Below are 13454 nucleotides of genomic sequence, written 5' to 3'. Positions count from 1 at the left end.
AAGAAAGAAAGGAAGAAAGAAAGAAAGAAAGGAAGAAAAGAAAGGAAGAAAGTCAACATACTTTAGAGGCATCAGAGCTCCAGATTCTTAAACCAAAAACTCTTAGAGATAAGCAAGGTAAAGTAACCTGTTTTCCCCCCGAATCTTCCACAGTAGCAGGATGAAAATAAATATTTCAGTAAATTATCCTGCCATAATAATTTACAAAGCCCTTTCTCATGTGGTAGCACATTTTAAACAGAAACATATTTTTAAAGAGGGAACTGATTATCAAAGCAGGAATGTAATTTTTTAAATATAGGTTTGACATTCAGACCCAATTTTATTGGCTTTAATACTGGGAGTCTTTCCACAATATCATGTTGTTTCCCACCCCTTCTCTGAGCCAGGAGAGCCTCATATAACAGACAATTTGTTATTTAAACAACATTATTATAAGATGATGCACTGAAAAGATGAGGCATGATAGAAAATAAATTAGCCATGTTTACATATGTGTTATATATTAGGTCATATATGATAGGGACAAAATAATTTTTGGTGTGGACATTTGCACACCAGTGACGTGAGGATTGATGTTACAATGTACAAGTAGGACTATCTTTATGGGGACCTAATGTCTGCTTTCCATTTTCTTATTCCCAAAGGAATGCATGCTCTCTTATATCATTGACAATGTTTAAATAATCTGTAGAAGTGTACCTGTGTGGTCATAGCAGTATGTTTCAGCTAAACATAGCAATATAGATCCATTTACTCGAAAATAAGAATTCAGTGGTAAACTGCAAAAGTAGGAATATGATTATTTTTTATCTCAGAATCAATCTACTTCCAAGTGATCATTGCATTAGAAACCCACAAATATTAAAGCTGTTGAAGAATCAAAATCCTATTGACTCATGGAATATACATACTGGACAAACATGCATGGACAAAACTTAAACTCATTTCATTTCTTTCTAAGGAAAGGAAAGCTTCCACATATAGTGACTACTTTACATTCTGTTTCATGATTGGTAATTGGCCAAATTTTAGAAGTATCTGGAATTATAAGTACAAATATTTTTCTCTGTTTTTAGAATCCTTTTCTAGCATATCAGTTTTCCTTTATAAATAGATTTCCACTGTGGAAAAAAAATGTATTCAAAGGAATATTCCCTGAAAACATAGCCTTTGTTTAATGATCCAAATTTTCCATGTATCTTTGCATTTTGCCTAACCTTGCTGAGAGGAAACATCATAGACAGTGCTTTATTATCTTCATTTAAAACAAAACAAAAGAGTGTTTCCTAACTGAAGAGAAAAAAATATATACTGTAACTCTCTTCTCTTACCCGGGCTGATTAGTCCCATATAAATTGTGCAATAAGTTCCATCTTTATTATGTAGCCTTTGTGGATTGACCAAAAAACATTTTGCTTTCTCTGTCTGATTTCCCACAGACTTCCCACCAATTATATTCTCTCTGGCCTCACTTCCCAAAGTACTTGGTCTTGACAAATAAACTATTAGTTTGCCATTCATGTATAATTCAGTGTTTCTATGTGTGTGCTCTTTCTATGCCTACAGAATGCTAGAAAAAGTTTCAAAAATTGTCTCCAGGAAAAGAAGGAGATGTGACACAGCTCATGTACCAAATTAAAGACAGAATTATTTATTACTTTATATATTCTAGTCCTTGAGGAGAGAAATTTCAATACATTTTTAGCATAATTCTATGAACATTTGTGTCTTAAAGAAGTGCTAAATTTGATTACCAGACAATGAGTGGGCTGTTTTTGTAATCTATACTTTATCCCTCTTCTAAACTGTATTCACTATACATCTACTCTGTCACATAGTCTTGCTGCTAAAATTATATTCCAACAAAGTAAACTTCATTATACAAATGAATTGAGAATAACTAAGTGGTGAATGAATGAGGGAAAGGGATGAATAGTTTTACTACATTATGTGTCCTTCACTCCAACTGTGACCAGTAGTTACTTGGTTAATGGAAAGTTGGTTGAAACAGCATTGTGTTTTTAAAAAGGGTATACATATAGGTTAAACATTTAAAAATACAACATGTGAATGCACATTAATTTATGAAACATTTTATGTATACTATGGGCTTTTATTGACATGTGATCAAGTCTCATATTGTATAAATCTCAGCCATAATGCAAAGACTACCATTTTCAGTTTCTGCTTCTTTAAAGGGAACCTAGAGACTTATATAGCAAGGGGGGAGTTTTCCCCTATACTGCATATTTTTCTCCTCCCAAATCAAATTTTATAGCAACTTGTTTTTAATAACTCACTTTTATAAAGTCTTTGCAAGATATTCACCTTGTTTTTCATAATTTTTTAAAGTCATATTTTGTCAACATAGATAATATTTAATTAAATTAGGTAATTGCAATACTAAGTAGAAGTAGTATAATCAGGTTCAGAAAGGTACGGCTACCTCTTGGGAAGCATACAGCTCAGCTGTTTCAGAGAGACGTACATATCTACCTGAGGGTACAGTGGTAGGTGCCAGTGTGTGCCTTGGGCACTAGTCAGTATTTTGGAGAGGAGGAAGAATAACTAGATTAAGCTGATGATGAAGTTCAGTGAACTCAACAGCAGTTAGGAGAGCCAAAAGTGAGAAAAAATGGGAGAAGTAGGTAAGTGGAAAGAGGAAATTCCTTTTGCATATGAGAACAGGATAGTTTTATATAAATATATGCATAAACTTTGTTACAAATATTTCTAAGAGTATCCAATCAAGAGCAATCCAAAAATACCTGCTCTCAGACATGCTGTACTCTAAAGGAATTCTTTCCTGAGAAATAATGTCCCTGATGGGTTCATTTTCTAATTTGAACTTGAATTAATTACCTTAAGCAATTTCCCAAATGTACCTTAAATAACTTTTTGCAAAGATGTTATTGAACTTATAATATAAACCTAGAGCTAAAAATAGAAAATTGGCAGCTTAACTTTCTCCCCTGCTTTTTCTTTAATGCCTTCCAAACTCCAGATATAGAAATAATGAAACCAATAACACTCGGTTCAACAAAAGGTTAAGATATATTGAATGAAATCTTTCAGAAGCTTCTTTGTGAGGTGAGAGTTATACTTTCATTTTGCCCACCTAATAACATAATGCTTGGGAATTCTTATCAGAATTAAAGACTCTTGAAGTTTTCCTGTCATTAAAATACACCTTTAAAGCTCCCTATTAGTCAACTTATCAAACAGCATACTAAAAATACACCAATGGAAATTATATTCAATGAGACACTCTCTTGCTAGGAGTCCCTATTTTTAGCAAGCAGGTGACTGTTTTGAAATTAAAGATTGCTCCTATTACATAAAATGTTCATGCTTTAAAATATTCAGTTCTTCTCAAATGTCATCAATCTTTTCAGAGTGTGTGATCCCACAGGCATTTTCCCTACTATGAGGAATTATAAAAGGTCAACTTTCTCTTGAGGGACCATGATGCAAGATCACACACATCAAGAACTAAAACTCATTTTTACCTGGGTTATATACCAGCATACTGCTCATTCTAAATAGCCAAAGTATAAATGTCTAGTTCTGCTTTTTGCTAAAACTAGTTTTCTATCTTTTAGCTGTAGGCTAATGTCACTCTTTCTGTGGTCTCCTTACCTTGGTCATGAGGAATGTTTCAAAAGAACATTATTTTATTTATTTATTTTTCCTGGAGGTATATTTTGCCTTTGCAATGTCATTGGAAGTTTTATAATAATATACTGTTGCATTTGTGAATTAGGAAGGCACGGTTTAGCGATATATTTCATACGCTTTCATTCTCATTTACCTTTAATTCACTCTGAACCAGAGAAGAGGTTTGGCAGATGTTGATACCAGCCCATTCCTAAATAACTGGTTGGTAAGCCTGTATACTGAACAGGCATTCATTCTCATTAAAACACCTTTGTGTAAAATTTTTAAATTGAATGCAACTTTTTCCCGAGAAAGTACAATTTCTGGTCTATTGTCAGTATTATCACCACAGCTGCATAAGCCTTGGAATAGTCAGATGGCTTAAATCCCTGGTAGTGTGCCAATAAGAGCATTAAGGTTGCTTTTCCATGGGCCAAGAAAATCTGATGGCTATTTTCAAGTGTGTGTGTGTGTGTGTGTGTGTGTGTGTGTGTGTGTGTTTATACACATATTTTCTCTTTGTAGTAAATATATAATGTTTCACTTTCAAATCATATTCAAAACCCCAAATATATTTCCTGAAACTATTTTTTGAAAGCAAGGCTTCCTTCACACACACACACACACACACGCATTGTTAAGAAAATGAAGTTTCTATTACCTGCACCCTGTGCAGTCTTACTGGTAATTGCAGCTATTGATCTTATTTTTGGTTACCTTAGATTTCAAAAAATTTTGACTTCGTTTACTGTAGGAGGTAATCAGTAGATGTGATTATTGTAGCAGTCACGACTAACTGAGAAAAACAAACTGTACTTGTTTTTTAAATCTGTTAACCTAACATTCATTTGACCTTAGTATTGGGTCTACTTCTCTGTGAGCAAATACTTATGGAGAACTTGGAATAAAAGATGGGAGATTAATATCTCAAAATATTCTGTGATTTTAAAGAAGTCTAATTGGTAAATACTAAAAAAATTTATCATGAAAACGACCATATAAAGTACATAAATATATACAATATAATAATTATAAAGGCCACACATATTTTAGTGCTATCTGAATCAAGAGATAAAATACTGACAGGACCCAGAAACCCCAAATCCTTTCCTTATCTCAAAATGTGTGCATCCCTAAAATATATATGTAGTTTACATTAGTTTGTTTTGAACTTGATATAAATGAAATTATTGGAATTATATTATAAAAACTTAAGGGTCTTGTGGTTTGGTTTTGTTTTTCGTTTAACAGGATGCTTGTAAGATCCATCATGCTATTCTATGTAGCTACAGAGTATGATGGCTGGATCTTTGGTAAGAATGTGTTTCATTTTGTAAGAAACCTCCAAACTGTCTTACAAAGTTGCTGTACTGCCCTAGGAGGTTTGACTCAGTAGATAGAGCATCAGCCTGTGGACTGAAGGGTCCTGGGTTCGATTATAGTCAAGGGCACATGCCCAGGTTGCGGGTTCTATCCCCAGTAGGGGGCGTTCAGGAGGCAGCCAATCAATGATTCTCTCTCATCATTGATGTTTCTATGTCTCTCTCCCTTCCTCTCTGAAATCAATAAAAGTACATTTATTTTTTTAAGTTGCTGTACCATTTTGTATTCCCATCCTCACTAGCATTTGGTGTTATCAGTATTCTAGACTTTGGCCATTGTAATAGGTGTGTAGTGGTATCTCATTTTGTTTTAATTTGCATTTCCCTGATGACATATGATGTGGAGCATCTTTTCACATGTCTATTTGGCATCCATATACTAGTATCTCATCTGATGTAGATGTTGGGCTCAAAATGATTTAGGTTTGAAGACTGGTTTTGCCATTTAATTGCTATGTAATTTGGGGCAATTTACAGAATCCCAATTGCTTCATCTGAAAATGAGAATAATTTCTTAGACTTCTTTTGGCATTTCTAAAATATATCAATATACCTAGGACAGTGCCTGTCATAGAAAAGTGTCCAATAATTGGTAGCACTAATAAAAGTATTAACAGTAGACACATTAGTATTCATAATGTAGCCAAGTAATTTTAACAAGGTTCTTAATCAAAACCTCTAGAAATATAAAATCTAATGCTTTCTCTTGATATAGAAATTATATTTAATAGCTTTACAATTCCTACCTCTCAATGTGGTATCTCTTAAAGAACAGAAATTATTAATAATTTCCTTAACCAAACTGCATTCATAGGAAGACACAGGTAAGGCTTGAATTTGGCCAATTTTGTGGTTTAATTTTAAAATATCTTTGATATTTAGGCTTATTTCATACATTAGATTCATCTAGAAAGTATAGGACAAAATATGAGGAGCAAAAAGTGAATGCTTTTATTTATGATTCACAATATTCAATATGAAACCATTCACAGAAACCAATTAATGATACTGGAAAAGATATTTTTAAAGAACTGCTGATGGTAAATTAATACTATGACATGTGCTTAAAAATAATTAGGGTGGATGATTGTTTGGTAGCTATAGCCTTCTACAAACATCAGCTCTTTTAAATCCAAATATGTTTAGCTGTGACCTTAACCTTTATATGGTACCTGATCTTAAAAAGGACAATTGGACTTTATTAAAGTACTATATAACTCTTTTCTAGAATTTTCTTATTGAAATGATAGAAATAATAGCTGTAATTACAATCTAAATTTTCTTATAACTTTCACATATTCCTTATGGTGTATAATTTGCAAGGTAGTTGCTGGATAGATAATTTATAGTTCACCATTGCCATATTTAATATAATAACCTATGATGTATAATCTAAAATTGTTTAGCTCTTTTGATTATGATATATTTATCAGGAAAATCTAAATCTGTCAGCCCATTACTTTGAATAATTTCATGGTGACTCTTTTCACAATTCCATACTCATGACCTGAAATATCCTTCCTATACCACACTATGAATTTCATGCAACACCCTTTGAAATCCCTAATAAATTTTCATGAAGGAGACAAATCCAGACAGCAAGAGAAACAGTATGTCTACATAAATCTTGAATGGAGTCGGAAGATGAGGGGCAGTGAAACAATGACCTGAAGTGGAATTTTATAAATTACTTCTCCTTTATAACACTGGCTTATAGTTGTGTGTTATATTAATGTAAAACCTAAATTTATTACTATAGTATTGGTTTCTATTCAATTGAATGGCTTAGAAAAACTGATATCTTAAAAAAAAAGTATGGCTAAAAATCTCTTGGTTAACTGTGGGCATTTATTTTAAGATACAATAAATGCTAGTATATATTTTTTAAGTTTGTACCAATGATTTAAAGATATTGTGTTGTTTCTTCCATGATTGTGTTTAGTTTTGGGGAGTTTGTAAGAGTAATATCATAATGAATATTTTTGTCATTCTCAAAATTGTTATAACTCACAATTACATGTTAAGAAAATATTTTTCAAAGCAGAGAATGTGTGAAACTCAAAATTTTAATAAATTGATGCCTAATACAGTATGTTATATTTTATAAGCACAGAGTAACTGTTCCCTGAATTAAACTGAGACTAAGGCACACTCCACCGTGAATGGCCTTTGTCTGTGAAAATTCAATTCTTAATCCAGAACTTGACTCTGACAACTGTGCTCTATTTTTTACATTATGCACAGTCAAAAACACACTACCTCTCTGTGTCCACAGACATTATCATGTAGTGAATTCTGACTACAGACTTATAGCTGGTGTCCTCATGGACAAACCAAGTACTAGAGCTAACACTAAATTACTTAGTTGTAAAAAAACTCAAGTATCCTAAGAAGGCATCTTCAAGTTCACATGAAGTTTTGTCCATTGTATATACCTTGGTACCTTTGTATAAACTACCAGTATTAGATTCCCATTCGCCATGGTAATCTAATACTAAAAAATAAAGGAGGTGTCTTATTAAACCCTAACAATAATTGAGTACTAAACAAGGCATTTTATTAGCTAATATAATAAATTTCAAGGGCTATATTAAAATTACCAACATAATAATTTAAACATTTATGCCCCATATTCCATATAATTTACAAAATTAAAATTACAAAAGAAAAAAGCAATGAAACCTAAAATATAAATATAAATAAATAAAGTCATTCATTATTCTGGACTGAAATCAGACCTTGGCCTATCTTTTGCTATTTCTGTGATAAAGTAAGTGTTGATTAGAGAATTTTTAGGATTATTTTAATCAGAAAAGAATACCTCATCATCATCTATTAATCAGATGTCTTCCTTAGGGTGGCTGAATGTATAAGAAAATAAGAACTATATATGTGCTGCCTACAAGAGACCCATTTCAGATTGAAAGACACACATAGACCAAAAGAGAAGGGATGGAAAAAGTTATTTCCATTCTTTCATATCCAAATAGAAACAAACCAAAAAAAGCTGGGCTGGGGTAATTGAACTTACATCAAACATAATAGACTTTAAAACAAAGGTTATAACAAGAGATAGACAAAGAAGGACCCAGTAATCCCACTTCTGGTTATTCATTCAAAAATGCATATGCACCCCTATGTTCACTGCAGCATTATTTACAATAGCCAAGATATAAAAGCAACCTAAGTATCTACCCATAGATACAGAAGAGATGGCACATGTACAATAGAATATGACTCAGCCATAAGAAATAAATCTTATCATCTGCAACAACATGGATAGACCCAGAAGGTGTTGTGCTGAGTAAAATAAGTCAGACAAAGACAAATACCATATTATTTCACTTTTATGTGGAATCTAAAACACAAAATAAAGGAACAAACAAAACAAACAAACTCAAATACAGAGAAAATTTTGATGGTTGCCAGATGAGAGGAGAGTTAGGGGATGGTTGAAAAAGATAAAGGGATGAAGAAGCACAAATTGGCAGTTATAAAAACAGTCATGAGGATGTAAAGTATATTATAGGGAATAGTGAATAATATGGTAATAAGTATGTATGGTGTCAGATGGGTACTAGACTTATTAGGGTGATCAATTCATAAGTAGTATAAATGATTAATCACTATGTTGTACACCTGAAACTAACATAATATTGTATTTCAAATGTAACTGAGAAATAATTTTTTTTAAAAAAATCAGATGTCTTCCCAACTGTTCCCCTTAAAATATCTACCACAGTTTTAAAAATAAAATTTAATAATATTTTACACATTTAGACATACACAGGTATGCTTTTTCTTATCTTTAATTTAAATAAACATAATAGAGTATTTGAGGTATTTCATTATCATTGAGCTATCTCATTTTTGTCAAAAGCAATAATTTTATACTTAGATTTGATTAAAATCTACTATATCCACTACCTACTTACTTGTTTATTACCAATACTAAGTTTAAAATAAGAATTTGAGATTTTTTTTTGTTTTAATGAATCATTAATAATTCACAAAGAAGATACAAATTTTATTAATTAACAGTTCATTAACCACAAAAATGTATCTGTCAGATCAACAAAATTATATGTAAATATAAGAGCCAAAACTTGGGGACAAGCGAATTTCCAAAGCCTATAGTATTGGCACTTACGCATGTAGTACACAGATATTCTGACTGCGTAAGAAAGCAAAATGCAAATATTAATTCTTCAGGGTACCAAATAAGTTTGATAAATGTGAGATAGCCTATTCTAAAAATTTAGGTCCAAAGAGACAAACTGGTGAAGTGGTGAAAAATCATTTCCTTTCTCATTCCAGAGTTGTGAGAATAAATAAATAACCCAAAAATATAGTTTGAGAATTTCAAGATGAGGAAACTTTTTAAAAAACAAATAAATTTTAAATAAAACATGGTTACATTTCAAAAGGTTCCTTGGTATAATCACACCATGGCGATTTTTTTTTCCAGTCATAGGGAAGGATAGTCCATTCTTCCTGGAAAGAGACAGTCTGCTATAATAAAATATGTATAAAATTTGAAATTGAATATATGTAGGTTCTGCCTACAGGTCTACAACTTACTGGCTGTGAAATATCAGACATCTTAACATCTATGAACTTCAGACCCTATATCTATAAAATGAGGATATCTTATTAATATGAGGATTATATAAGATAAAGCATGAAAATAATCTAACAGTGCTTAGCACATAGTTGGAATATTAACAAGATGGTAATTCCTTTATCTCTTTCACCATTTCTATGCATGGTGTTAAATGGTTTATGCAATAGATCTTAAGATGATCTCTTAAATCCTGCCAGAATTTAAATATCTCCTACAAAATACATGGCCTTCCGGGAAAACATAATAGACTTAGTTGTTATATGTTTTCACGGTCTTTATTGATTATTGGTTTTGTAGGCATCTTTATATATGCAGTCTTCTCAATTTTCTCCTGGGAGGCATTACTGCAGCCATATTTTTCATGCTAGACTAACTATTCCTGATTCCAGTATGTCATATAATTCAATTATATAAAAAAAAAAAGAACATAGTGCCCTAGCCGGTTTGGCTCAGTGGATAGAGCGTCAGCCTGTGGACCAAAGGGTCTTCTGGTCAAGGGCACTTACAGTGGTTGCAGTCTCCTCCTCAGCCTGGGCCCTAGTCAGGGCGCGTGCAGGAGGCAACCAATCGATGTGTCTCTCTCACAGCGATGCTTCTCTGTCTTCCCCTCTCTCTTTTACTCTTTCTGAAAATCAATGGAAAAATATCCTCAGGTGAGGATTTAAAAAAAGAACATAGCAAACTTTCTGAAAAACTCAAATGCAACACAAGCATTAAGGAACAACAAGTCATCTAACTTTAGAAGATATTATTCTTCAAAATAAAAACAGCATAATCATTAATCATTATTTATTCATGTCAGCAATGTGGAGAACGAGTTATTACATAATTTCTAAAATGAATGGGGTTATCATAAACACAGATTTTTGGCTGATTAAACTAATAAGAAATAATTGTGTTTTCTAGTAATTAGAAGTGCTTTGAGACCAAACAATGGCTTTGTGTTTTTCATTTTGAGCACATCACTTTCATACATCATCTTTCTTGTATGCTTTCAAAATAAGCTCACTCAAACTAAAAGTTTACTACCCTTGTTCTTTCTCCACCAAAATGTAACAGATAATAACGAAAGTACAGTGAGATATATAAGAGATTCTTTAAATATACTTTAATGAGAACTCATGGGTCACTAAATGTTTTATCTATTCTTAAGAGCCACAGTAAACAAAACCGTATTAAGTTGTATTATTATTGCTACTAATAAAAATAAGTGATAATAACAATAGCACCTTACATTTAAATATCTTTTATTGATTTCAGAGAGGAAGGGAGAGGGAGAGAGAGATAGAAACATTAATGATAAGAGAGAATCATTGATCGGCTGCCTCCTGCACACCCTTCACTGGGGATCTAGCCCACAACCTGGGCATTGTGCCCTTGACCATGTGCCCTCGAACCCAGGACCCTTCAGTCCACAAGCTAACGCTCTATCCATTGAGCCAAACCAACTAGGGCATTAGCATCATACATTTAAATAACACTAAATAGTATATAAGATTTTTAACCTATCGGATGGTGGTTAACACCATTAATATAGGTAAGTAAATGTGAAACATTAAATAAAATACATATTAAATTAGATGACACACAATGACTCACTACTATTTTCAAAATTCCAAATGCCTTGCTTTTGCATGTAAGACCTTTCACTATCTGATGGCAATCTCCCTTTGCAGGCTTCTCTTCTATTACAACTCTCCATATAACATTGTTCCTGCCTCAGTAGACAATTCATTACTCTGCAAAAGAACCATATATTTTCTGGCCTTTGTACCGTTACATATGATCTTTCTTCTACTTTATAGTCTAGTAAGTTATCATTTAACATATTTATTGCATTCTATAATGTTAAGTGAAATGATGTATAAGGAAAGCAATTTTACCATGGGCTAATTGATATAAACAAGAGTTATGTTCCTAGGGAATCTCATCAACATTATAAGGACTTTATTAGAGGACCTTGTTGTAGCAGTTCTTATAGCACCTAGCTTGATAGAATATGTCTCTCTTGCCAGTATTGTTACAATGTCTTTTTGAAAAAAAAAATGTTTTTATTGATTTCAGAGAGAAAGGGGATAAAAACATCGATGAGAGAGAATAATTGATCAGCTGCCTCCTGAACATCCCCTACTGGGGATTGAACTTGCAACTCAGGCATGTGCCATGACCGGGAATCAAACTATGACCTCCTTGTTCATGGGTTGACACTTAACCACTTAGCCACACCAGCTGGGTGCAATGTATTTTTAAATGGTCTCTCTGATTCCCACTTTATCCCTTATCCTGCAGTAACCAGAGAAGTCTTTAAAAACTCTAGATATGATCATATCACTGTCTTTTAAAAACTTCCAATATTCTCAAATCTTTTAACTCTCTTCCTCACTCTCTATATTTCAGCCACACCTGCCCTTTTCCATTTCTTATAATAACTAAATTCTTCCCACCTCAAGGCCTTCATATATATGGAGCCCCCCCACACACACAAAATAAAACTTGAAGAAATAAGTCTCTAATAACTTTAGAACCATTATATTAAAATTGGACTTCTAATTTGAGCCATATATTTTTGTTGTCTTTTATATGGTCCTAATGAAAACTGACACAGGCTTCTCCCTGGATAGAGTTCATTAACTGAACTTCAATGAAACCTATTTTCAATGAACATCTTTTTCAATCAAACCCAATCTCTGACCCCTGCGCAAAATGAGAGGCTCAAATGGATGGGAAGCACATAGGAAAAGTTAACAAGAAAAACATAAAGTTTAGATATACCCGAATGTTTAGCAGGTTATCCATGCAGGAATTCAGGATCGCAGAGACAAGTGAACAAGGTAGTAATCCAGGGTTCTGAACTGACAATCAAGGTGAAGACAGGCTATCTGGAACAGTTGGTAAATATGTGGTATAATGCTGCTTCCACTCCTCCCTTCAGTGCCCAAAGAAGTTATTACTAATTAATCTTGTTTTAAACTAAACTCAGGCATGATCTCTGAGTTCTTCTCAACCTACTGCCCTAGATGACCATATTACAAATTGATCATCATTGTCTTAAAAATGAAAACTATTAACATTCTTGTTCTCACATACAGGATCAACTGATGAGGATCAAATAACCAAGTTTAAGGAAAAGAGCAATTAATCTTAATCACAGAAGAGATTAAACTTCTTCCCATTTCCTCTCTTTTGCCCTAAGGCTATTGCCTTTAATGTCCCCAATACCCTCCCTAATTGTGGCATATGCAACTTCCTCTTTCTGTATTAGATCACTCACTTGTAGTTTCTTTCATGGACACTGTATTATCAGGGCAAAGCTTCAATCCTATCCCACAATCCAAGCAGTCGTGTTTATCATTCAAACCTATTTCTATCTCATTTAAACATAATATTTTCAGAAAATACTTCTTTCACGTTGAATCTGAGTCTTTAGAATCAAACACTGGCACAATATGTTGGGCCTGATGCTTTAGACTGGAATAAAATAAGTCAAATACATAAGAATCTATGGAAATAGCTAGTGTATGAAATTTAACACCATTTCACATTAAATCAGGACATCTTGGTAAAATAAAAAGTATATATACCCGTGGTAAGCAAAATTTGATGAATGCCCCCATGATCTCCAACTCAGTGTTACCACCAGGATTAGGTTATAGCATGTAGCAAGGGTGAAGGGTTTCAGAGATAATTAAGGACCCAAATCAGTTGACTTTTAAGTTAATCAAAAAGCAGATAATCCTTGATGGGCCTGACTTAACAGTTGGAAGCTCTTTAGAAAAGGGTCTAGGTCA

Source organism: Myotis brandtii, unplaced genomic scaffold (genome assembly GCF_000412655.1).
Source record: "Myotis brandtii unplaced genomic scaffold, ASM41265v1 scaffold1145, whole genome shotgun sequence".
Taxonomy (NCBI): domain Eukaryota; kingdom Metazoa; phylum Chordata; class Mammalia; order Chiroptera; family Vespertilionidae; genus Myotis; species Myotis brandtii.
Note: the sequence above shows the minus strand (reverse complement) of the source record.